The sequence below is a fragment of the Stenella coeruleoalba genome (assembly GCF_951394435.1).
Source record: "Stenella coeruleoalba genome assembly, chromosome: 9".
In the NCBI taxonomy this organism is placed as follows: Eukaryota; Metazoa; Chordata; class Mammalia; order Artiodactyla; family Delphinidae; genus Stenella; species Stenella coeruleoalba.
This window is the reverse complement of record NC_137155.1, coordinates 26,216,596-26,243,744: the sequence shown is the minus strand read 5'-3', so window position 1 is coordinate 26,243,744 and position 27,149 is coordinate 26,216,596. Positions and strand designations below refer to the sequence as shown.

The following is a 27,149-nucleotide window of genomic DNA, read 5'->3' as shown; positions in this document are numbered from 1 at the left end:
TTTCAAGATATAATCTCCTAAGAAAAAATTAGGTCTGATGTACCATTTGTATTACTTTGAGATTGACATTAAGATAACTGAGTAATTTCTATTCATGTGTATTTGCTGAGTGAAAAATCTGGGCTTTAAGAACTTCCCATATATTTCTACCTTAATAGGGTCAGAAGTGTGACAATAAATACCCAATACATTATCATTTGAAAAACAAAATATATATATATGGAACATGTGATGGTGTGAATTTTTGCAGCCATGTGGGAATTGGTAATTTTATGCTGTAGAAATTATGATGTTATTACCAGCTATGTTATTTTTTGGCTGTATGTAATTTTAACTTACAGTCAATGAATTTAGAGATTTTTATAAAGTAATAGCATTAATATCTTTATACTACCTACTATTAATCTTTCATTGTAATCAGATATTTGTCTTTATTTCCTCTGGCAAAGAATATGTTGAAAGTTGTTGCTTTGGTAAATAATAATAATAATATAAATTAAAATTTACCTGACATTCGCATAGCACAGGGAGATCAGCTCGGTGTTTGTGACCAGCTAGAAGGGTGGGATAAGGAGGGTGGGTGGGAGGGAGACGCAAGAGGGAAGAGATATGGGGACATATGTATATGTATAACTGATTCACTTTGTTATAAAGCAGAAAGTAACACACGATTGTAAAGCAACTATACTCCACTAAAAATGTTAAAAAAAATTTATCTGACATTTATAAAGCTTAACACTGATTTTCAACTTATATGTGTTATAGTCCAAATTACATATTTATAATATTTTTTAATATCAATACAATATTCTCTCTGTATAATATGGACTTTTTATAAGCAGCTATTTTCTTTAGATTAAATAGACCCTTGAAGTTGCCAAATCTAATCATAAACTCTGGAAGAGTTCATATGTAAACTTAGTGTACAAATGAATTCTCTTTAGACATGTATACACACACACATGCAAATGTATATTATATAAATTTGGATAGCTCTAGAATCATGGAACTACCAGATTACTTGAGAAAGTCCAAAAATAAGACTGACTTTTAATATGTTCTTTTTTATGTTTCCAGAATTTCATAGTGATCACTTCCATGAAATAAGAGTCATGAAAGTTTGAATCTTAGGACAGATTGCCCTAAAATGAATTAGTGCTTAAGACAATTATATCAACTGTTTGTACTAAAAAAAAAAAAATTTTTTTTCATTTTCTTTGTATGTATACACATATATTACACACACATATACATGTATATATACAGAGAGATGTTTTCCTGAAAAAACATTATTTAAATTAATTTGGTTCTTGATCTGAAGTACTTTAATATATGACATATTTCTATTTCTTTTTTTTTGGCCTTACTCAAAAACTTTTCAAATATTAACGTGTCACATTAAGGGATAAGGTTTTTATGGAAGTATCTGTTACATGTATTAGTTATTCAGAATGAGACTGATTTCTACGCTAAGTAAATGGCATAAAAATTTCAGTAAGAATTTGTTAATATTATATCAACTTGTAAATATTTCAACTTATGACCTGATTTTAAGCTTTGCCTTTGATTGCATTTCACAATTTACCTGCCAGTTAGCACTCTAGCACCAAAAGGTGTAGGAATTCAAATAACAAATGCCTCACATGCCTCAGTCCTTGGATTTCTGTTTGGATGATATGGGTGTCTAAGACTTTCAGGCAACCAAATTATTTGGTTTAATGAAGAGGAATTGAGACTATTTTTACAACAGTAGCAAAGATTTCACCCTTTGAGCCACAGTTATGCTTAACACAAAACACACCACTCATCATCTCTCTAACTCCTTAATGGTTCTTCAAAATGTTTACTTTAGGTAGAGAAAGCTTCTTAAATATTTCTGGAACTAACCATTTAAACAAAGAGTATACACAATACACTGTGGAATGAATATTACAGACACACAATCGTCATTACAACAAGCAGACAAGCACAAAGTAAGGGCTGACCAACTTTTTTTTTTAACCCTACACTACAGCTGAGAAGTAAACTGTCAGGACGTAAAGAGCAATCAAGATAAAAAGATCAAAATGGCATATACTGAAGTAGATTTCTCAGAGTCTGTCTCTATTACACTTTCTTTATTATACTTTCTCCATAACCTTGAGCAGGACTAAATAGATTTAATCCCTTGTGTGAATCTTATTTATCTGAGGGTATTTTATGACTGAAAACTCAACATGCTTTTAGATATCTATCCGCCCTTGGTTGAAAATAAAACAACCTCATTGGTTGTTCAGTGTATATTAAGTAGTTTTAATCTGTTCTGCTGGGTTTTTTTTTAAAGCTCCTATGGCTTCATTTTTTTTTAAATACTCCCTTGTGTTAATTGTAGCTGATTTGAACAAAACTCTGCAGTTTTGCAGCTGGTTTTCTAAATATCCTTGGGGCAGTCATGTAATATGCTTCTGTGATTCCATTTCTCTCCACTATTTAAAAAGGGAAAACTAATCCATGTGTCACAGAGAGGATATACAGGCTCTATAAAATATTAAGATTTACATGATGGAAGGTATATTTTATATATGCATCTTTTGTAAAACAAAATTAAAATCTTATTTAGTAGTTCTTCAAATCCCCCATCAACTTTAAGAAAAATCTTATTGATCATTAATAATATTGAGATATGCTTTGGGTTCTTAGGGGAAAGGGCTTGTCGGTTACATAATTAGTGACCCCAAAAAACCCCAAAACCCCGTGTCTCTCTGCTAATTGCCCTGTGAGAAGCCCAGGCCCAGAGAATTTATAGCTTGGGTTTTAAGACTTATTCCTTTCTCCAAACCTGTCTGTGGAGTGGGAAACACACTGTTGCTTTCAGAATATATTCTTGCCAAGTATTTCATTTCAGCCATGTTAAAAATATTTTCATAGAAAAATCACTTAATGAAAGTTCAATGAAATGTTAACCAAAATTATGACTAATCATGATTTTTATACATTGTACAAGATTTCTAAATGTGTTCTTTAATTTAAAAGTAACTTTCATATTATGTCATATTCCCTTTGATATAACAATTCTACTTGGAATTTATCTTAGGGAAATATTCAAAGAAGTGTATAACTATACCTACTGAAACAAACAATAGCAGAAAGAAGCAATTGAATTGTTCATCAATAGATGATGTTGAATATTATCAATATATAATGTTGATCAGCACTAAGATGATTTCTTAAATAAATGATGATATGTACAAAATGTACATGCAGTAAAATATGCAGCCATTAAAAATAAAGAGAGGGCTTCCCTGGTGGCGCAGTGGTTGGGAATCTGCCTGCCAATGCAGGGAACACGGGTTCGAGCCCTGGTCTGGGAAGATCCCACATGCCGCGGAGCAACTAGCCCCGTGAGCCACAACTACTGAGCTTACGCGTCTGGAGCCTGTGCTCCGCAACAGGAGAGGCCGCGACAGTGAGAGGCACGCGCACCGTGATGAAGAGTGGCCCCTGCTCGCCGCAACTGGAGAAAGCCTTCGCACAGAGGCGAAGACCCAACACAGCCAAAAATAAATTAATTAATTAATTAAAATTTAAAAAAAAAACTTTAAAAAATAAAGAGAACCAATATAGTCATTGAAAACATACACAATATATTTTAAGACAAAAAATGAATAAAATAGCATGTTTTATGTACAGTATAATCCCACTTTATTATAATTTTATATATATATATTTTTAATAAGAAGTTTGCACTTAGAAACAGAAAAAAGTTTATTGTAGATTTCTCAGGGTGATGGGTTTATAGGTTTTCTTAACTTTTTTTTTTTCTTTTTTGCGGTACGCGGGCCTCTCACTGTTGTGGCCTCTCTCGTTGCGGAACACAGGCTCCGGACGCGCAGGCTCAGCAGCCATGGCTCATGGGCCCAGCCGCTCCGCCGCATGTGGGATCTTCCCAGACCGGGGCACGAACCCGTGTCCCCTGCATCGGCAGGCGGACTCTCAACCACTGCACCAACAGGGAAGCCCGGTTTTTAAAATTTAATAGCTCTCTGTTTTTGGTTTTTTTTTGGCATTGAGCATAAATGATTTTCTATCAGTACTTGGAAAAATAAAGGGTAAAACGACAATTTATGAATCATGCAAAGCTTATGATATTTATTTATTTTTAACATCTTTATTGGAGTATAATTGTTTTACAATATTGTGTTAGTTTCTGCTGTATAACAAAGTGAATCAGCTATACATATACATATGTTCCCATATCTCTTCCCTCTTGCGTCTCCTTCCCACCCTCCCTATCCCACCCCTCTAGGTGGTCACAAAGCACTGAGCTGATCTCCCTGTGCTATGCAGCAAGCTTATGATACTTAAAACAGACCAATACTTATAATTTTAAAATCAAGAACTTGAGATGATAGAATTTTAAATATTTATTCAAATGTCTTTATTTTTCAGATAAAGAAACTGAAGCCTGGAGAGGTAAAATTATCTTCTTTATGTAGCTCATTAAGTACCCAATGCATGCCAATTCTGTGATTCTGTAATGCTTTTAAGTTTGCTTTCTTCATTCTAAGTAATTAAGTAGATGTTACACATGCTTATATTATTTATGTGCTTAAAGATTACAGCACAATTTTGTGCAACACCATAATCTGATTCAAAGACCTGGCCATGCCAAGTCTGTAAGATGGGCTTTTAGATAACGTACTCTCTTACCTCCTCCCATTCCTCAATTTGTTGTTTGTTCGCTTTCATTTTTAAAATATATGTTGAAATAATGCAAGGATTATGTGATCACTGAGGTTGCGAAAGTGCAGTCCTCACTATGATTTATGGGGGACCCCTGGACCCTCTCCCCATGAGTCCCGAATGCCTTCCACTGGCTGAGGTCTTCAAAATGGTAAAGAGCTCCCTGCGGTTTCACAGCCCAAGGTAAAGTGGAGAATCCACATTCCACCCATTCCTTCTAAGGAGGGAGCCTGTCAGGCCTTCAGTACAGAGCACAGCTGCTGAGACCACAGCGGAGATTCCCACAGCCCTAGACCTTATCAGTCCAGGCTCTCTCCCCCAGGGCCCCACCCCAGCATCTCACCTCAGCACCTGCTTCTTTCCCGCCACCCTCCTTCCTGTGAATCAGATAAAAACCCAGGGTGCTTTGTGACCGCGTTTCTCACGGTCATTTAAGCAAACAAGTACTCCACACCCCGTTTCTTATTTCAGGTGTGTCAAATGCCCAGAAATTTGAAATCAAATAGTAATAGAGTCAGAATGATGGCAGAAAGTCCGATTTCCTATATTTCTTAAAGAAGTCCTTGAGATTTTTATGAAGATGGGCACTAACTCACACTATGGTGAAAATTAGGATTTTAAATAATTGGACAGCTAAGACCAATTTAATTTTTCCTTGAGAAAATACACAAACAGGCAATTATTCTCACCAAATCTATTTAAAATACACAGATGAGCACATCCTAACAGTCTAATGTCTGTGAAAAAAATAGAAAACTTTTTGAAATATAATTCTTTAATTCAATGACATATTGTTGCAATATTAAATAGTATCAGTAGGTACTCCACTGTTCTTAATGATAATCTTCACACTGTTTGTAAAAGTATAAAGCAGTGAAATAATTATTTATAGTTTCTAAATCTTTTATCAGATAGAAATTCTGGCTAAAATAGCCGCCTTGGTTTTATATTTTTTCTCTTTCCTTGAAGAAGTGTGTACTTGCATTCAGTTTGCTAGTTACTAAAAATGATGGCAAGGGGCTACATGTTCTTGACAGCCTTTCTTTAAAAAGGAAATTGATGTTATGTCACATAGAGCTCTTACTAAGTAACCCACTCTAATGTTTTCTTACCCTTGGGCTTTCTCTCATTCTCCACTGCTAGTTTAAGGACCCAAGAAAGCTGAATTTTGAGCTGGAAGTTTTCCTAATAGGAACCATAAAAACCATCCTTGAGGGGGCTTCCCTGGTGGTGCAGTGGTTGAGAGTCCGCCTGCCGATGCAGGGGACGCGGGTTCGTGCCCCGGTCCGTGAAGATCCCACATGCCACGGAGCGGCTGGGCCCGTGAGCCAAGGCCGCTGAGCCTGCGCGTCCAGAGCCTGTGCTCCGCGGCGGGATAGGCCACGGTAGTGAGGGGCCCGCGTACCGCAAAAAAAAAAAACATCCTGGAAAGATTTTGATTTCTGCCTTTAGATGTGCATAGTTCTCAGATTATAGAATAAAGGTGGACAATTATTGAGTGCAACAATGACAGTTGCACAGATTTGGTTATTTCTAAGACAATAAAAATTGTAGAACCTGACATAATCACCTCCTTTAAATTGTAAAGGAGCAAAACCAAAATTATAAGCCTTCCTTTTTTAAATAGTGGAAATTATTTTCTACTATCTTTATATATTGTATATTAATAACCAATCCTACAATTAAGTATATAGTCTAACATTTTTCCTCTCCTAGTGGTAGAAATTACAGAGCGGGATTCTATGCATAATTTTCTATTAAATGATAACTGTTCCTAAGAATATCATAATTTACTACCAATTGATAAATTACCACATTACATTTACAACCTAACGTTATATTGCATATGAAGTTCAAAAGCTTTGGTTGTGAGACTGCTGTGAATGGTGATAGGAATCATGGCCCTCCCCTCCACCGCAGAAACTAGAGATAGTCATCTACAGCGTAGGATCAAGGTGAGAATCGCTTGGGGAAATGTGGGATTCTTGGGATCCTAAACTTTCCACCACGCCCTCTTCAAGCAGCTGTGATCTGGCTTCTCTAAGGACAGTGACTGCACCGTGAAACAAACCAATGACCACCCTCAGTGACAAAGCCAAAGCTTCCTTTTACTTAGCGTGTGTATTTCAAGTGAGTTTCTACTTCCTTCTTGAAATTCTCTTTCTTCCCTTGGATCCTCTATGCTTTCACTTTGGCTTATATTTTCTTTATCCCTCCTGGGCGCTTCTGACTCTTTCTGAAAGTTAAATGTTACTGTTCCCCAGAGTTATTTCCTCAGCCAATTTCTGTTCCTGAATTGTCTCTTGCCGAGTATTCACATCCATTCTCACAGCTCCAATCTGTGGTTCTACCTGGAATCCATAGACTGGTTACTGCCAAACAGCTCTTTTCAGTCCATGCTGAGTTGGCCTCTTCCAACATGTCCCATTTTCTGCTTCACATCTCCACTGTGTGTCCTACAGGAACCTCAAATTCAACTTGCCTGAAATTCAGTGCATCATTTTGCGCTTCCTGTTGTGTTTTCTATCTTGTTTTTGATGCCAACTTGCACCCACAATCCAGGCAAGAAAACCAGGAGATGACTCCTACACGTTTTTCTCTTCTCCAAATAACGATCAAAACTTGCTGTTTTCACTTTTTACATGTTTGTAATTATGTCCACTTTTCCCAGTCACTGTTGCCACTTCCCTTAAAATCATATGTTCTTTTTCGTAGTTCATTGTAGCAACCTTCTAATACCAAGGCTCCCGTTCTCAAATACATTCTCTTCTAAGCTGCCAAAGTGATTTATATAAAACCCAAATCGAAACATATTGCACCTCTGTTTCAAATCCAGAAAAGCCTCCTATTATATAGAGGATAAAGATAAAGCTTTTTGGCAGACCGTCCAAGGCCTCCCTAATCTTACCCTTTCCTGGATCTCCACCCTCATCCTTCCCTTCTTCCCTTCCACTCTAAACCCCCTGTCTGCTCAACCCACTCCCTCAGCCCCCATTGGCCCTGGGCTCCAGCCTTTCATCTTTCAGAAAAACTCCTACTTGTGTTTTAAGTTTAAAAAAATGTCCTATTTCCTCTTGGCAACCTCTGATCCATCCCCCACTTCCTTTCCCAGTGGAGATTGATACCTTTAGCAATCAGTAAATTTTATTATTATCTGTCACTTTATTAAAATTAATGCCTTCACTTTCTAACTTTCACTTCATTCCATAACCCACCAAAATCTGGCTTTTACTACTTCATCCCACTGAAGCTATTAGGAAAAGCCAACCGACAATTTTTAGACTTGTTAGAAATGGACTGTCTGAGGCATCTCACGGTGTTGGCACCTACACAGTGTATTCATATCACATGTGAACAACAGCTGAGTTTCTTGCTTATTCTATGCAGTCTTTAGCAAGATATTTGGTGGTTCTGTCTTGTGTTCCTCATCTGTAAAATGAGTATAATAATGGAATCCATCTGAAAGTTTGTATAATGCATTAATACATGGAAACTGCTTAGAACAGTTTCTGGCCCATCGTTATTATCATTGAGCTGATGTACGTAATAAATGTGTCTGTATAGGTTTACAAGTTTACTTGAAAAGAATAAATGTTATCTTGAAGAACTGACCCCAATGGAGATATAAAGCCAGATATATACATTTGTCATTTATTAAGCCAGGATGCCTTCTAAAGAATGACAGTATAATAATAATTTTGGAATATAATACAATAATACAGATAAACATATATGTAACTAGTTTCTTCTCTAGACACAAGGAAATTCTCCCATTTAAAACATGTATTTTCTTGTCCATCTTAAATCATTTTGTTTTGGTAGATAACATAATAACTCTGAAATAACATTTTTATACATAATACCAAGTTTTCTTGGCCTTTGCACTACATTCCTGATTCATAAACTCAAACCTGCATGTTGTTCTCCCCCCTAAGAACATATTTTTTCCTTTTAAAAAAAATCACTTACATTGTCCCAGAAATGTAAATCACTGAACCTCTACTTATACTTTTTTTTTTTTTTTTTTTTTTGCTGTATGCGGGCCTCTCACTGTTGTGGCCTCTCCCGTTGCGGAGCACAGGCTCCGGACGCGCAGGCTCAGCGGCCATGGCTCACGGGCCCAGTCGCTCCGCGGCATGTGGGATCTTCCCGGACCGGGGCACGAACCCGTGTCCCCTGCATCGACAGGTGGACTCTCAACCACTGCGCCACCAGGGAAGCCCTCTACTTATACTTTTATTTGTTGTTGTAGGTATTATATAATTATCTTGTCTCAACAAATAAAAACAAAACCAAGATCTTTTACAATGAAAAGGCTATCTGCTGTATTTTAATCAAAAGCAATATAAGTATCAGTGTGTGATTAAATGTTAAAGTGGAAAAGTTGTCTTCCTTTCCTTCTTATGAATGAGTATTTCAACTGATAGATACACAGTGCCAGCATATTGTCCCTTTGTCACCTCACCTGGACCTATGTCCCTTAGGCCCAACCCCCTTCCTCAAGATCGTTTCCTTTCCATATTGGAAAGGATCGTTTCCTGATCATTGTTTATTCTGTCCATGACTTTTCCGCTTTTATGATTGGAGAGTGACAATTTAAGCTTCTGAGTCAGTACCTTAAACCTCAAAAGTAACGTATATATATATTTTATGGGAGGGGTCTTCAGACACGCAATAGAAATGGGCGTAATGTCAAGTCTTTCAATGGGTTGGGAAGGTCACATTTTGGAAAGGTAAGCTGTGTGGCATCTCAATTTTGAACATATATGGAGGTGGACAAATGAATTTCTCCATCCTCCCAATATGACATCAATTCTGTTAATATAAAATATTCTGTTATCTTTCATAATAATAGGGAAAAAGGTTAAAATTCTTCCACATTTGACTGAAAAATCATAAATAATTTATAGAATAACCTCTACCTTTATGGAGAAATATTTCTAGAAACTGTGTCATGGGATGGATGGCCACAACATAGAGAATATGTACTGCTGTTCAAACATGCTTCCATCTTCAATGAGCTGGTAGGGTGGTGAGAAAGGAAATCATTTTGACAGTAAGAGAATAATAAAAGAGTAAAATGTTAGCCAATGATAAATAGCTGTGATTGTTTTAAAAATGCATACTGGCCATACAAATTTTATATTATTAATTAGCATTGTAAAAAATGTTCTGGGGTGCACTCATACTTTTTTGCAATGAAAACCTACTTATATTTTCAGAAGCTCAGGAATGGAGCATGCTAATGTTTACAGAAAATAAAGTCACCTCCCTGAAGAATGGTACTACCAGGTATTTTCCAAACAAAGGGCAAATCTCGAAACAGGGGGAATCTGTCAGGTAGAATTTTTATTTAAACTGGCAATGCCACATTTACTTATGACATTGAGGAATGAAATAATTTGTATGACCAAAATTGCAGCTAGTGATATTCCTCTACTTTAAAAAAATCCTCTAAGAAAATATAATTTTATCATAATCTACATTTTAAGAATTAAGTAGTATTTGTAAAATGTTTGCATATACATTTGCCAATCATTAGACTAATATTAAGACTTTAAGTATTGAAGATCGGTTCAGTCCATTTTAAAAAGTAATGAATGGGATTAATTATGAAACTTTAAATCTCTATACTAATACATTTTATTTAATCCTTTTATAATGCAATGACTTATAGCCCAGATGTGTTTTGACTGCTAATGAAGGACGGTCTATTTTAGTCCAGGAATTTTCAAATATATCCCAAATAGTGAAATCTTATAAGTAGTCAAATATTAAGTGTTGGAGACTTTAATATCTAGATAATTGGAAAACTTTTCAGTTCTTAAACATTTTAAGGAATCTTGGTTATCTAAAGCTAATACGGAAATGGAATGTAAGAGAGTCCCAGGAACTGGCCTCCAGTAGGGACTCTGGCTAGGGCATGTTCTAATAAATGTTTGATATGAGGGAGCCATGGTTTATGCTGATTAATCACCTGTCTAGTATGGACTCCAACAGTCCTACAGCCTCACTAGGATCTACAGTCCTTGATCCTACCATCTCTTCAGTGTCCTTCACAGCCCACTTTCATTTTATCACTCGTCCTTATCCTAGTTACATTCTGTGGTCAGTCCTTATGATCATTCTGCATATACTCTTTCAACTCCTTTGTCTCTTTCTTTCTTCATCATATTTGCCTCAGGGCCTTTGAACTTGTCCCTGAGGATAGAAAAGGACTTATTCCCTTACCTCCTCAGGTCTTTAATTATCTTTAATTATCGCCTTCTCAGGAGATCATCACTGAGCACGGGATTTAAATGTTAATATCTCCATAATCCATGCTCCTTTCCTTTTTTTTTTCCTTTATTGCATTTATTATCCACCATAATACAATCTACTTACTCATTTATTTAGGTCCTTTGTCTTTTATTCAGTTTTTTTTTTAGTAACTGTAACAGTGCTTGAGTATAGTTTTTTCTTAATACATGCTTGTTATATAGATTATGACTCTTCCATAGTGATTATGCATCTTCCTTCTTAAAATTTAAATTATTTATCCAGAAAAGAAAATACAATTCATTTTTAACCATCATAATTGGTAAGAGCTTATGCTCTAGGATCAAAGATCTTGTGTTCACTTTTGTCTCCACCAGTTACCTGAAGCATGAGCACGGGTGTAATAACAATGTCTACTTCACAGAGTAGCTGTGATCTATTAAAGGAGATCAAGCAAGTAGAGTGTTTTGTAGTATTTCTGGCCAGAGTAAATACTGGTAATTGTTAGCTATTACTTTAATTAGAATGGGTTAGGTGGGCAGGGAAATAGTACTATAGATCCTGTATGCTGTATCTCATTAAATCTGCTTGCCTGAATGGTAGACGTGAAGTGCTCTTGCCTTTGGGGACTCCAGAAATATCTGGGCTCCTCCAGACTAAAGGAGGGTATGAGCAGGTTGATGTCTGGGGCTGTGTGTCATGTCAGGTGTTTACTGGGCATATTTTAATGTATTCTGCAATTACTCATACTCACCAGTACTTATTGGAAATGTAAATAAAGAATGCTGTGAATTATGATGAATAGGATGGGGAACCATAACAAAAACTAAAGGAGCTAGAAATACTCTCTGAAACCCGGACCAGTCCAGACACAATGATAGGTCTCGTAGGGGATCCCAGGCCCTAGGGATCCCCCCAAAACCCCAGGGTTTTCCTTTTCCATCTGTGTGTGGGCTTGTGACTCAGGCTGATTCATCACCACTTAACCAGCCCAGCTGTTTCCATTTCCAGAGCTGTGAGAACCTCCTTGGCCTCCAGGTTGTCAAAGGTAGTCATTTACAGTGCTTTTGAAATTGTTGAAGTGACTCCTGCCTTAGAAAAGCAAAAAATAAATTCTGCCCTGTTTTTAGACTTGTGAATCCACCTGGGAGCCCATTCCTAAATTACACAAAGGACAAAAAGTACTCCCGCTCTCCATTTAGAAACCGCTCTCGGACTGTGCCTCTTTTGATTTGATAGCACTTTCTAACATAGAGGAAAAAGAAAAGAGGAAAAACATTAAACTCAGTAAAAATGGTAATTTCTCATAAAAGCCTTTGGTCACAATTTAGGACTTGAAAGAAAAGGAATTAAAATTCTTCTTATTCTAACAGATAGTCCTACAGGGTTGTTAGTAAATATATCTAAACGGAAATCAATTTATTTGGGAAGAATGTATTTTATAACTGTTAGCAGAAGATTTTGCAAGTCAATACGTGGTAAAGTTTTCAAAGCTAAAAGTGCTAGAGATGAGTTAGATCAGACTCTGGCTTATTTCCCAGAAAATATAATATTCTATAAAGGAAAGCATTATAATCGGTTTCTTATGCTACTCATTCAGGTATCTTGTGTTTAGGAGAAATGTAAACCAGATCTTCAAAGAGAAATCTACTTAAAATGTAAAGGAATAAGACCAGATACCAACAGTAGATGAAGCATTTTCCTGTGCAGAAGAACTTTAGATGCATGAAATTTATAATTTTCATGAAATTAGTGGAAATAAACTGTAAAGTGATATTGATAGATTTATAGAATTAGAACATACTCATTAAGGAAAAAAGAGCTCAATTTCACTCTCATAGGTAACATAATCAGAGAATCCTGTTCTGACTTAAAGGCTAAACCACATTAAGAAAATACTAATCACTGTGTTGGGCACAGACATGTGCTTGGTAGATGCTGAATGAATGAAGGAAAGTAGCTTTTAACCAGACTCAGAATGAAACAGGCAAAGAAGATGGAGAAGCTAACCTGAAATGAACTGAATAGGTAGGTAAGCTGATATTAAGTATATTCAAATTATTATTATTATTTTTTTTTAACGTGCAAGCCCAATTTCTTTTTCTTTTTCTTTTTCTGTCTTGGGCAGTCCATCGGGAGAAAATGGCAAAAGGAAGTAAAGCTTCCAATCGGCTTGGAAGAACACGATGGCCCTGGGATGGGTGGACAGTCATTCATGCCGGTCGAGGATGCTGACACTGTGGGTCCTACTTCGGATCCGACTTTGGAGCTGTTCCAGTCTATTTTGGATTCTGTTGCCCGCAGTTCGTGAGTTGGCCCAGGGCTGTAGCTTGGTTACAGAAGTAGCTGGCAGCGGGATTGAGCTCCATGGCTTTTCCTTAGAAGTTCACGGCAGCTTCCAAGTCTTCTACTTTCATCTGCTCAGTTCTTCTTCTTTCCAGTCTCAGTCCTCTTCCGAAGACAAGGTTCTCTCTGGGCTTCACAGGTCCTGCGGCATCTCCTCGCTTGCGGCGGCCGCCTCATCTCTTTCCGGGATTGTCGGAGGAAATGTGAGGTCGCTGTTTCCCGCCATCATCCCAAAAGCGGTCTCCAAGCACTGGACTGGAATACACTGAACGTACACTCTTGTGCTTTTGAAAAGGATACATAATTTAAATAGCAGAGATAAACTCATTGCTACAAGAATTAAGGTAACGTATCCTGAAAATCTGTTTTTTTTATTACCATCATCATCGTTATTTATTCTGATTTTTTGCACTATAGCAGCAAACCTTAATGGGTTTTGTATGACCAGGGGACTTTTGGGATTTGTGGAGGTATTTTTGGTTTTCACAGTGATTGAGGGACACTACAGCCAGGGATGATAGCCATACTGCAATACAAGAATAGTTCGGCACAAGAAAAAATGTCTCACATAACTTTGAAATATTTTGCTTAACATTCATATACGTGAAATACTTATAATTATCTGAATCTAGAATCTCATTCTGTTTTATACATAGGCAAAAAAATTGGGGGGACATGTTTTTAAATATACCAGATTTTCTAGGAATGCAACTACGTGTAGATGGAAATGTAAATTTATGTGTTTATTTGCTTTTATTACCAGGGATTTAATCCCCCAATACTCTGGGAATTCCACTATTTCTCTAGTTTAAGGTCTAGACTAGAAATCAGGCTTACCTGCCTTTTTCCTGGTCTTGTTCCTCGGAGCACCCTTCCCTGTTGACAGAGAGGCAAAGTAAAAGGATATTTCTCCCTAAGGTTTAGAGAAGAGGTGCTATAAAGTGGCCACCCCAGGTGTCCTTTCCCTGGTTTTACTAGATCTTACAAAGACAAAGGGACCTCCCAAGAAGAGGTAATCACAAACTCATCTTTGCCACACCAGCCTAAGGGGAAAGGAAGCAATTTAGAGAGAAGGGAGAATCCAAACAGAGAACACTCCACACAACAGCTTGTAGCCCCTAAGTTCCTCACTGGGAAAGCTCTTCCAACACAATGGCCTACTTTGTCCCTACTGAGAAAGGTAGGCTTAGGGCCATCTCTGTGGCGTAAGCCAATACTTACAGTAACTTACCAGAGCTATTTTCTTTGTGACTTTTAACATAGTTTGAGATAATTTTATCAAAAAAAGGGAAAAGAATTAAGCAATTATAACCTAACAATTATGATAGACTTTATATGCACATTTATTACTACTATATTAAAATTGAACATTTTAATATCTTTGTAGGAATGTAGAATGTTTAATTCTTCTATTATTACGTGAATTACTATATTAGAAAATACAATCTACTGGAATATGTCAGTGTATTGAATACTTTATATATGCTAGAACATTTAGAAATTTTTCATTAAAAGTTTACTGTACATCAATGCTCTGTAACTATTTTATTACACTTTTTCTCTGTCCTTACTTATAATGTGTCCGCATCCATTTGCATTAATTTTTGATAAAAGGGTGATCTGAGGTCTCACACACATGCATAAACACAATGGAAAATGTCTTGGAAACTTTTTTTTTTAATATTAATATAACTAGTACACATTACATATTATACTGGAGTGGTAATCCAGAGCTTTACTACTCAGAGTATGACTCATGAACCCGCAGCATTAACATCACCTGGAACTTGTTTAAAAGGCAGAGTTTCAGGCCCCAAAATCAAAATCTGTACTTCAAGAAGATCCTCTTTGTGATTTGTATGATACAAAATTTGAGAAACCAAAATCTTGATCAAGGGTTAGCAAACTTTCTGTAAATGACCCCATGGTATACATTTCAGGCTTTGTGGGCCATTTAGCTTCTGTTGCAACTGCTCGATCCTGCAGTTGTAGTGCAAGAGCAGTCGTAGATAATGTGGAAACATGCGTATGGTTGTGTTGCAGTAATACTGTATTTATGAACACTGAAATTTTAATTTAATTTAGTATTCATGTATCATAAAATATTATTCTTCTTTTGATATTTTCCCCCCACCATTTAAAAATGTGAAATCACTCATAGCTCACTGTGGGCTGCCTTGGCCCCTGGTACTATAATTTGGTGACCTCTATTCTACGGCACAGTAATCTTCCATAAGATGACTTTTTATGCAGAAGTAAAGTATAGAGTTGCAAAGAGAATGGCTCTGGTCTCAAACATCTGCGAATTATATTAAAGACAATAATAAAAATAAGGCAGTCATGTAAAGAAAATATCCTTTGTTATGTATGTAGCATATGCTTACAGAATATATTGAAAATTATAAAGGAGAAATTTAAAGTTATGGAAACTATTTCCTTCAGGAACAGAAGCTGTTAAACTCTCTGTTTAGCAAGATATTTTTGTAGACATAGAAACATGTACAATTTTGTACTCCAGTTTTCCCACCTAATACTATTTCATAGTACTTTTACATGTTAATGAATTGCAGCCTAATATTCTAGCATGAAGCTGTCATATTTTATAAGGCCTTCGTATCTTAAGAGACCAGTGGAAAACACAGTAAGGATAACTCAAAGTTTGGAGAATGAGTAACAGTTACTCAGCTTAACATGTTAAATCTAAAATAAGAAGGGCTACAGGCATACCTAATTATAGATTTCAGAAGATGAACAAGGGCCTCAATTGAGGAATCACCTCAAGGAAGGGTGAGCACTTGGATATATGAAGAGAAGACACCTGGGTACATTTTGTTATTGTAAAGTTAATGCCTATGTAGAGAAGCATTTTTTTAAGTAGGCATAAGGTATTTGAAAAGTCTTACTTCTTCTGAATGTGTTTCTGAAATACAAAATAGAAGTACTACACACCTAGACAAAGGAAAGCAATTTCAAAGCTACTCTAATCATAATTCAAGACAAAAAGTTATTGAGATCATACTGAAATGCTGCTAAGATGTTTAATGTACATTGCCTGCATGAAGAAAAACAAAAGTAGATAGCGAGAATAGAATGGTTCCTCCTGCTTGAAATTAACAAAATTATTTATAGTGATGTGATGACAAAGATAATATATTAAATACAAGAACACTGAAATGAATTTTGTAGCTGTGTTGGCTTCTTGCCAAAAATTGTACCATTTGCACTTCTGACTTTCCTTCACTTATTGTTATTAGTGAAAAATACTGCACTCATGACATTTCATGATCATATTTTTTATTATTATAAAAGTAATTTATTGTCTTCCAACTTAGAGATGGAAAGAACCAGGGTAGAATATTAAATTGTAATCATTTAAATTCCAAAAATGTAATTATTTTATAGAATTAGCAAAGTATAAGCATTTATTTTTACCTAACAAGTTGTAAGTATTCCTTTGAATTCCCTGAATTTGTTGAGAGACAGTGTGTGTGTTTGTGTGCACGCATGCATATGCATAATTTGTTCCTTAATCTAAAGCTATTCTTGGGATTTATTTTTGAGGATTGCTTTATAGATAAACTATATTTTAATAAAAGTTCCTTCAGTAAGTGGGTAAGCTAACACTGTACAATGGTGTGCAAGGTACAATTACGAATACTTTTACAAGAGTGTCATTTTATGTGTACGAATAGCAAATTATTAGGCCAGCTGTAACTGTGGTCACAACTTGGTTAGAGTGTACCTATGAAAGACAACAGCAGACTCCCTGGACTACCATACTGGTTTTGCAGAGAGATTGTCTCAACAGAATTATAGAAATAGCCAAAGTGAGTATGACCAAACTAGTTTTTTTAACACAATGAGATCTTGAAATGATCTTTTGTATTGTGTTGTCTTTTTTTCAAAAGATTACTTATAACTAATTGAGAACGCTTTAAAATGGAAAGTACCTCTCGAGTGATAAATTATTGCAAAACAGCTGTTTAAGAATAAGATGTCAAATAGGAAGTGACTCACATAATATGAAATGGACATTGAAAGTTTCCCTTTAAGTAGAGAGTGCCTCCCTTGACTCAGAGTGCATTTCCATATTATAGGTGACTGTGTTGTATGAGATTGCACTGCGCATCTTGTTGGAGTCTCTTTCTCCCTTGCTCACTTTGAGGAAGCTAGTGACTATGTTGGGGAATCCCCTATGACAAGACCCTATGGGGGGCACCTCTAGGACTGAGGGCAGCCCTCAGGGACAGACTGTAAGAAACTGAAGCCATGGTCCTACAGTCACAGGAAACTGAATTCTACCAACAGTGAATTTGGAAGTGGATCCTTCCCTAATGGAATCTGAGATGTGACCTCAGCTCTGGCAGAAACTATGATTGAAGCCTTTTGAGACCCTAAGCAGAGGGCCCAGTGAAGCCATGCCAGACTCCTCCCACAGAAGCTGTGAGACAATGTGTTGTTTTAAATCCTTGAGTTTGTGATAATATTGTTCCTCAGATAATATACTTACCTAGAAAACCATGGTGACGTGTCACTATTTCTAAGGATGGTTTGTAAAGAATATTGATAATGATTTTTTAAAAAATACATGCTCAGAGCATTCTTCCTTTGAGAATTAAATGTTTATAAAATAGGTGATTGAGAAAGTAGGTCTGTAAATAGACAGAAGGGAATGGTTAGAGACCATGGTAAATCTTGATATAAGAGTTATATGACCTTGGTCTCTTATATCCTTAATTTTTTGTTTTTATTTTCTTCTTCTTTTTTTTTTTAATGAGAGTTGAAAATGAGCAGTGATTTAGTGACATGGAGAACATCACTTAGCTTCGGTCATGTGATGGGAGGGGTGGCCTGACTATAGGTAGCAATTTGTAAAGAAAGATGAAGAACAGAAAAAAAGAGTAAAAGGGACTTAAAATAATTGCTATAAGAAGAAAGAGAATGATGAAGAGTTAGTAGAGGGAATGAGGTTTATGAAGGTAGTTTGATGTGTATGTGTTTCTTTAAGATGGAGAGACGAGCACATTTAAACACTTACTTGAAGAATGATTGAGAGAGAGAAGGAACAATTGATAATGTAAAATTCATAAGAGGTTGAAAGAGACAGAGTCCAATGTACAGCTGGATGTACTAAAGGCAGATGAAGGAAGGACACCACATCTAATTTCCCCAGACAAAAAGGAAAGCATATGTGCAGTAAATTTCTAGCTTTTTCTGTGAAATAAACATCCAGATAATCTGCTATGACTAAGTAGAGATTTGAAGCAAGTGCTGATTACACCTTTCGGAAGAAAATCTGTGGAAGAAAGTACTGAGAAGAGTGGACCTTGAGTTTAACAGTAAAACTTCCGAAGACTGCCAGAGAGTATAGAGAGACCAATTGAGATAACGTTTGTATCTTTAGTGGAACATCTTTCCACCCTTCCATGACCTCCTGCAGCAATGCCCAGCTACCTTGGGTTTAGTCATGGAGAAAACAGGTAATCAAGTTAATCCAAGGCTGGAGTTTTGCCAGATGGTAGAAGAATAAAAGAGAGGGACTGAGGCAATAGCATTATTAAAATAAGGCAATCTTAGTTCAAAGCAGTACAAAGAGGGAAATAAAGACATTAGAGGGCTGATGAATTGGAAGGAAGTCAAAAGGTTAATAACCTAAAGGTCCTGATGAGATGTGGCCAAATCTGGCCCTGTTTTTGTACAGCCTGCAGCTAAAAACAAAGCGTTTTACATTGTAAAACGGTTGAAAAAATATCAAAGGCGGATATTTTGAGGCACGTAAAAATGGTAAGAAATTCAAGCTTCTGTGTCCATAAAATGAGTTTTATGTTTCTAACACAGCCATGCCCATTTGTTTACATATTGTCTACAGCTGCTTTTGCATTACAAAGGCAGAGTCCAGTAGTTGCCACAGAGACCTTATTGGTGCAAAACCTAAAAGTCTTGGTCCCTGAGAGGCCAGAAAGATTAGCAATAGAAGGATTGAGAAATTAAACTTGGGGTGGAGGAATTTTTGCTCAGAGGATGATTACTGAATTAATTCTCTTGAAAATAGAGCAGTTTGGTAGTGACAATACCCAGGTTGTAACCATGAGATTGTTGCTTAGGGAGAAGCCAAATCATTAGTGATTAGAAGGTCAAGGAATTGAAAGGGTTGCGAAGTAAGTCATTCATTTGAATAGTGAAGTCATTTGAATGCCATGAGCTAGTGCCATAGTCATTGATGAAAGACTGGAGGTAATGATGAGGTTGTAGCGGCATCCATGGGGAGAGAGTGGTTAGTTCGAAAGGTATAAGCTCCAAAATAGCAGAGCTTTTTAAAAGGACAATGAACTATCGCCTTTGGGAGGAATGGGGACTGAACATGGTCAGTCTGTGCTGCTTGTCTCAGCTTCTAGACCAGAGTGGTGGGAAACCCAAAGAATCCCGTTGGGAGAGGAAGAGATGAGCTTTGAAGCTTTATTCTCGACAAATCAAGGTCTTGGTCACAGCCAGAAGGAACCAAAGGATATTTTTTAGACAAAATCTTTATTATGTAAGGAGTTTATGTTAGTGCCAAATATAGTTTTAAATGATCATCTTATATTCAGAGCAGAGCACGATGATTGAAGATGTTTTTCTTTTCAAAATTTCTCTATGCTAGCCTCACCTTGAATGATTATATTCTAAAAAATTTTTATAATTTCCAAAATTTATATTAATTAATTAATTAATTAAAATATAACTAATTATAGTTATATTATAATATAATATATTATATTATAACTAATTATAGTTATATTATAATATATAAAATATAACTATAGTTATAGTTATAATATATAATTATATTTATATAATTAATATAAATATAACTATAGTTATAGTTATATATATATAGTTATATATAGTTATATATATAATTAATATAAATATAAATATAACTATAGTTATAGTTATATTATAATATATAATTATATTTTATATATAGTTATATTATAAAATATAACTATAGTTATAGTTATATTATAATATATAAAATATAACTAATTATAGTTATATTATAATATAATATATTATATTATAATATAATATAGTTATATAACTAATTTAATTAATTAAAATATAACTAATATTTTAATTATTAATTTTAAACTGCTTTATTGAGGTATAATTGACATACGAGAAAATATATAAGATTTATGATTTGATGTTTTGACACATGTATATGCTCATGAAACCATTGCTGTAATCAAGATAGTGAATATATCCATCACCCCCAAAGTTTATTTTTAATTATTAGTATACTATTATAATATAATGTCTTATATTATAAAACATAACCTTATTTTAACTTGAAGTATTTGATATATTTTCTTTCATTCATTTGTTCTTACATTCTTCAGTAATGAATAAGTGAGTACATTGAGATGAATATATATATATTTTTAAACATCTTTATTGGAGTATAATTGCTTTACAATGGTGTGTTAGTTGAGATGAATATATTGATATGAGTATATGCTCAGGCTTTTAAGGGTAATGTCACCTAAGCAAGGAGTGTAAATTTGGTCAGAAGAAATATCATTATCCCAACATGTAAATAATAGATTTTCCTTTTTAAATCTGTGGTTGAGCTTATTTTTACAAAGAAACATATCCCTAAAATAAATTAAATTACTGTAAGATACAGATTTTATAAAATATTTTGCTCTGCAGATTGAATTGTTCAGCATAGTTTTCAAAAGCATTTTATACTCTGTTAAATTCTGACCTTGTTGAAATGTGTTAAAGACTATTCCTATATTGATTGTAGGATATTAGCTCTCTTTTATTCTGAGAGATGAGATTGTCTTTCTGCAAAGTCATTCATTTCATTAGTAGGAATGGAGAAGTATAGGGTTGCCTAGTACCAACATCTCTTCAACCGTTCACAGGAGACATCGATATATACAGCACTGCTTCTGAATGCATGGAACATTAGGAATCACATAAGAGTTAAGTTATTTAAATCCTGAAAAGTCAGTTATTCATTTGTAATGTTATTTCTAGAAGTACCTGATCAGAGATAGTTCTTAAAAGGAAAAAAAATTTAACCCATTATTCAAATGGTAGGGAAAAAAACTAACATATCAATATTTATAGACCTTCATGCAGATCTTTTCATACCCCCCAAAATTGAAATGGAACTTATTTAAATATTTTACTATACAATGTTAATATCAAAACAATATAGAAAAATATAGAAATGTTTATATATTAAAGCTTTGAATGTAATCATATTAGTTTCAAAGTGCTTATTCTATTTAAGCTTACTTATTATAACTATCTCTATTATAGATGCTAGAAAATGATGCTCAGAAAAAATATTTTGGATAAGAGGACCCAGCTACATAGTATTAAAGCAGGATTTAAAGCATGCCTTTTTACTCTAAATATAGGTCTGAAAAAAAACTTCCACTTAAAAATATAACGATAGATATGTGTAGAGAGTTGAAATATAAGAAATTGGTGTTTAGCATTATACATTATAAATTAATTATGTTCAGCATTTATTTTCTTAGTAATTATGACTTGCTAGCTTTCGACTTGTAATAAAAATTTAGAGCTATTATAATGTAAGATATGGATTTCTGTAAGATATGGATTTCTGAAGGGAAAGCTGGATAGGCAGAGGAAACAGCAAATGCAAAGGCTCTGAAGTGGGAGTGTGCTGAGCTAGGATGGAAGCTGTCCGAGAACTCACTGTGATTCCAGTGGGGTGAGGGAGAAGAGGAATGATACCTAAGGTGGATAACACAGCGGGGGTCAGATCAAGGAGGACCTCAGAGACCACTATAAGGGTTTGACTTTTATTCTAACTAATATGGAGCAGAAAAGCATTGATGGAAAGGGACCTAGACATTTCCATTTACTGGGTTGGGGGAAGCAGGTTTGCAGATTGAGGAGGCGAAGGGCAAGTAGAAACCAACAGTTCTATTTGAACATGGTAAGGTAAGAATGTTTATTAGACATACAAGTGGAAATCTCTAGAAGACAATTGGATATACAAATCTGTCTGAGTTTCATGGAGGGAATGAGGGGTTGGATTTATTGATGTAAATTTGATACCCAGCACATAGACGTTATGAAAAATCATGGTCTTGGGTGAGGTGACTGGAGGATGTACAGTGGAAGAAGGAGAACCTCTAGAACATATAGATGGATTTGTTACAGAAACTTAACCTTATGCATTCGTGGAAGCTGGTTAATAAGTCTCTTTAAAGCTGTTGTCCTCATGTCTGATGCTGGACTTTGAAGCACACAGGGCAGGCAGTAAGAAGAGAAGAAGGATATAAGGTTGGAGAGGAATTACAAGCTGGAATCCACAAGTATGAACTGGAACTCAAGGAGGAAAGACTGAAACCCCTGTCAGCAGCTGTTGCCTCTGACCTTGATGTTGTGGGTGTCCAGCAAAAGCCAGGGCCCTGTGGTGGTGGAGTTAAACATATACACCTGTCCCAGGAGACAAAAGCTGAAGGAGGTTTCTAAGAAGGTGGAGTAGTTGCAGATGTAAATATAAGAAAATATGTATGTTACAAAATGACTGCTGTTTCTCTTCTGCTCTCCAAATCTCCCGTTTCCCCTTTGGCTCAACCTAAACGGAAACAGGCAAGAAAGGGAGTTCCGGGAAAGGGAGCTCAGCTTAGCCAGGTTGACTTGCTGCAAATCCACCAAAGGGGGTGAGCATAGAGGAGAGGTAGAGGAGAGATGAGGTTGTAGGTTTGAATCCCATGGCACTCAAAAACTTAGAGGTCGGGAATACGAAGTTTTATAGCAAGTGTCCTTAAATGCAGAGGGCACGTCCTTCTTCATTAATTCCTAATTATTTTTGGCTGCAGAGAGGTTATGATGGTTGGAGCTTGGACTGTGAGATGGAGTCCGCCTATTGAGATGAATAAGTGACAAGATAGAAAATGCTTCTATTAGTTATGGATTAGTTAGCTTCTTGTTCTGCCACTTCAGCCCTGGCCCTACCCCCAGACTATGTTTACAAAAAGGAGAAGTAAAATTTGTCATATTTAAACCACTGTTGTTTTGAGTTTTCTACCACCTGCAACCAAACCTAATTCAAACTGATAGAGTGGACTCAAGAGAAAATGAGAGGCCAACACATGAAGACAGACTATAGCCAATATTTTGAAGGAATTTAACTATAAGTTGGAACTCAGAAATGGGTCCCCAGTTGGAGGATTAGTGAGGATAGGGGGAGATTTCTTTTAAGATGGGAAATGTTACCATATTTTTCTATAAGATTGGGGATTATCTCGTAGAGAGGTATTATTAATCCTCTAGAAAAAGATTAAATTGATGCAAGGAATTGTGAACTGAAAAATAGGAATAACAGAAAATTCTAGGAGAAAGATTTACTTGGGGAAAATTATATTTGAATTCTTCTCTTATATAGATGTTAATATTGTTATAGTTAAAAACTAAGAAACAGCATTCTTGGAATTCAAGCAAATTAGCAGAATTTTCAATCAGGCGATCAGGAAAAAAATGGATGATATGCCATGTTTTTAATGGTGTAGATCTTACTTCATTGAAAATAATTGGTAAAGTAGACTTTTTATGTTAAAATGTAGATCAATCAAAAAATGTTTAATTTGATTTCCTCCTTTATTTGCAACACACATTGCTGTTTCTTGTATTTTAGTCCTAGATAGAGCTTATCAAGTTATTGTGAGGATGTGATGCACCAGTTAGCTTTTCATGCTTAGCTATTAAAATTTCATTCAAAGTGTACAGTTTTTATTCAGATTCAACTTTTACACCATTTTCACAATGATAAGTGATCCATATTCAGATCATTAAGCAATTTATTAAAATTCTCCTGCAATTAATTTTAGGCAGAGCTCTAATGCACATACACTAATTTATCCTTGAAAACATGCGAATTTCTTACTTGTATATAATACAAAGTAAAATTCTAGCTTGAAATATTCTTTCTCTTTAGGTCTCTGGGGAAAGACATTGCTTGATATGGTTATATATTTTTTGGCAAGCAAATAGGGTGAGGTTGGGATTTACTTGATATTTTCTGTTCATATTTTTGCATTATTTATTACCTAGTATAAACATGGGATTATATAAAGAAATATTTACACGCAATTATATCACTGTCTCATAGTAATCGTAATATTAGAGACGCTTTAGTATAGGACATAATAGTCATAAAATCAGGGATGATTAAATTTAGAGATCTCCAAACTATTAAATTTTCAACTGAGTTTGCTAAATTTTCATCAACAGATTTTCACAGGAGATATTTTCCTATTTAATACCTTTGTTTCTGACACATTTGTGGTCATCTCTTCAAAATTCTAAGCCTCTTGTTAAGAAATAGTTTCTTCACAGAAGTCTTAATGTTTTTTAAACTAAATGTTGTATAAAGAACATTTAAATTATTTATCCTTAACTGTCAAGACCCATTCTATCAGCCATGAAAAGTGACCATGCTCAGAATATAAAGTGTCACATTATCATTAGATAAAGCACATTCTTTATTTTGTAAGAGTAAACAAACTGTGAGCACGAATAAGCTTGTACTGTGGTTTCGTTTACAATTGAAAGCATGTAGTACCAGGCTTGGCCTCCACATGGTGCTAGTGTTATGTACTGGGACATCACAAGGCAGAACTACCTGGTAACGCAAAATAACCACTCATGCTGCCCATCAAAAATAATCCCAATAATGAAACAAATAACCACTCATACCGCCCATCAAAAATAATCCCAATAATGAAACAACAGATTCAAATAAAAAGACACTATGCCTGAAATCCTGCCTTCTTTAAAATCTGACTCATGCACAGTAATAATTTTGGCAAACCATTTGTGGAAATTGTTGTAAAGCTAAACAAAAGGTGACGTGAAATAATGAGTTTAGATTTCTTGTTTCATCTTTGGGATCTCACCAGTGGGTTCAAGATCATGTTCTTTTTTCTATGGATTGTTTTCTGTCTTCCATAGATGGTTATTTGGAATGGTGTTAAGGAAAGGAAGTCCTTGGGGGAAAAGAGGCTTCGTAGGACTTCTGCCAGGTTTTTATTTTGGTCATTGTGATTCCTTTGAAGTCTAAGATTCACCTTCATAGCCAAACTGTGATTTATTTTGAATATTCTGATTTTCTGTCAGATTCTTCACAACTTTAGTGTTTGTTTCCATTTCTTTTAATGTGAAACATTCATTGAGTTGATGGCAGCTTTATGTGATATATAAAATTTTATATCCATCTGCCAAGTGTATGACAATTGAAGATACTATAAAATATTGCAAAATATTTGGCCTTTTTGCTTAGTTTCTTGCCAACTGACTAATGGTTAATTGCATTGGCTTTATATAAATCCTTCCTTTTCTTCTTTCATAATGGGATACAATTGTTTTCTTCCTTTTATGCTTACGTATGGGCCATTTGTCCTCTGTAGAGTCAAAGTGAACTACTAAAAAAATGATCCAAAAAATTAACAGAAAGAAACTAATCTTTGGTTTCTAGATAGCTTAAGCTATACGAGTGCCTTGCAACTATCACACTCTCAAATATTTATTGAATAAATTACTCCATGCCAACTGGTTTGGGCCTGGCTTTAGCAGTGGTAGTTAAACAACAATGGAGATCATAAAGAAAATGAAAGAGGGTTCAAAACTTGAAATAAAGTTGAAAAAAATATTACATTGAATTATCACTTACTTTCTTCCTGCCTTCCTTCCCTGCCTCCTTCCTTTCCTTCCTTCTTTCTTTAAAAAAACAAATAATCTAGAAACTGACCTTGAAAAATTTAGACCACTTCTTGCCAGGAAGACAAAAAATACAGGTGGTCTTAAATTCTAGAAAGAGATTAAAGAAGCCAGTGGATGGATGACTCCTTTACTGCAGTTATGGCATTTATTATTGGTCTCATACTGAGTCCCTTTCTTAAGTAGACTATGAAATGTTTTTTTTCATTTGGGTACATTAGTGGTAACGTTGTTTGAAAATGTTGGAATCTTTTGGACAAAATAATCTAAACATCAGTTTATATTGTTAAGTGATTTACTACCCCTAAATCCTTTCTTGGAAACTTCTTTCTTCTCCTGCAACCATAACTAGAAATGTGTGTTTGTGTGTGTGTGTGTGTGTGTGTGTGTGTGTATACGTATGTATACATATGTATATATATTTCCACAAATAAGAGTAACTATTATTATCTGACAGTTTTTCTTAAAATATCTGTTTGTTACAAAACTATTGTACTTTTCAATGTGGAATAAAGATTATTAATAGAAAAAAACCCATTTGCTTAGTTCCCTTAGAAACTGGATCTTTAATAATTTTGCCTACTGCGTTTAGGTCCAGTGTTGTGCCTGATTACCAAGCTCAGAAGACTCCAGTCAAACCTAACAGCTTACAAGGGCCAGTATCTAGTCAACGAAACAAGTCACTAGAATTTGTGCAATTGGACACTATAGCCTGTAATGGAATGAACAGAGTATGCGCTGCCATCTGACACAACCTGGGATGGAGGGCTTTATCTGGTGAGTTCAATCTCAATCATAGAGGCTGGTTGTCGACTAAAGCACCAACTGCCTTGAAAGGTTTTTATTGTTAAACTGTGTAGATTTCCTTACTAACATTTATTAAAGATAAGTTCCTGCTAGTGTAATAATTTGGAAGAGTCATTACGAAGTCTTATCTAAATAATATTCTCCAAGAAGGCAAGTGTAATGATTGGAACACGGGCCCTGGAGTCTGGGTGTAAGAGGGCAGATTTGCTTATCAGTACTTCACCTCAGGCAAGTTACTGAACATCTGTGTCCCAGATTCTTTT

At 35.4% G+C, this 27,149-nt stretch overlaps 1 protein-coding gene across 2 annotated transcripts in view; it reads left to right on the top strand.

Annotated features, from left to right (window-relative positions):
- The window catches only part of SEMA3E (semaphorin 3E), a 568,411-nt gene that overhangs the window by 110,977 nt on the left and 430,285 nt on the right, over positions 1 to 27,149 (top strand). For both annotated transcript variants that reach the window (XM_079932521.1, XM_079932522.1), the window contains exons 5-8: positions 4,429 to 4,452; positions 9,945 to 10,014; positions 12,901 to 13,670; positions 26,672 to 26,856. The gene's annotated coding sequence lies outside the window, so the exon portion shown is untranslated. The remainder of the gene's footprint in view (positions 1 to 4,428; positions 4,453 to 9,944; positions 10,015 to 12,900; positions 13,671 to 26,671; positions 26,857 to 27,149) is intronic.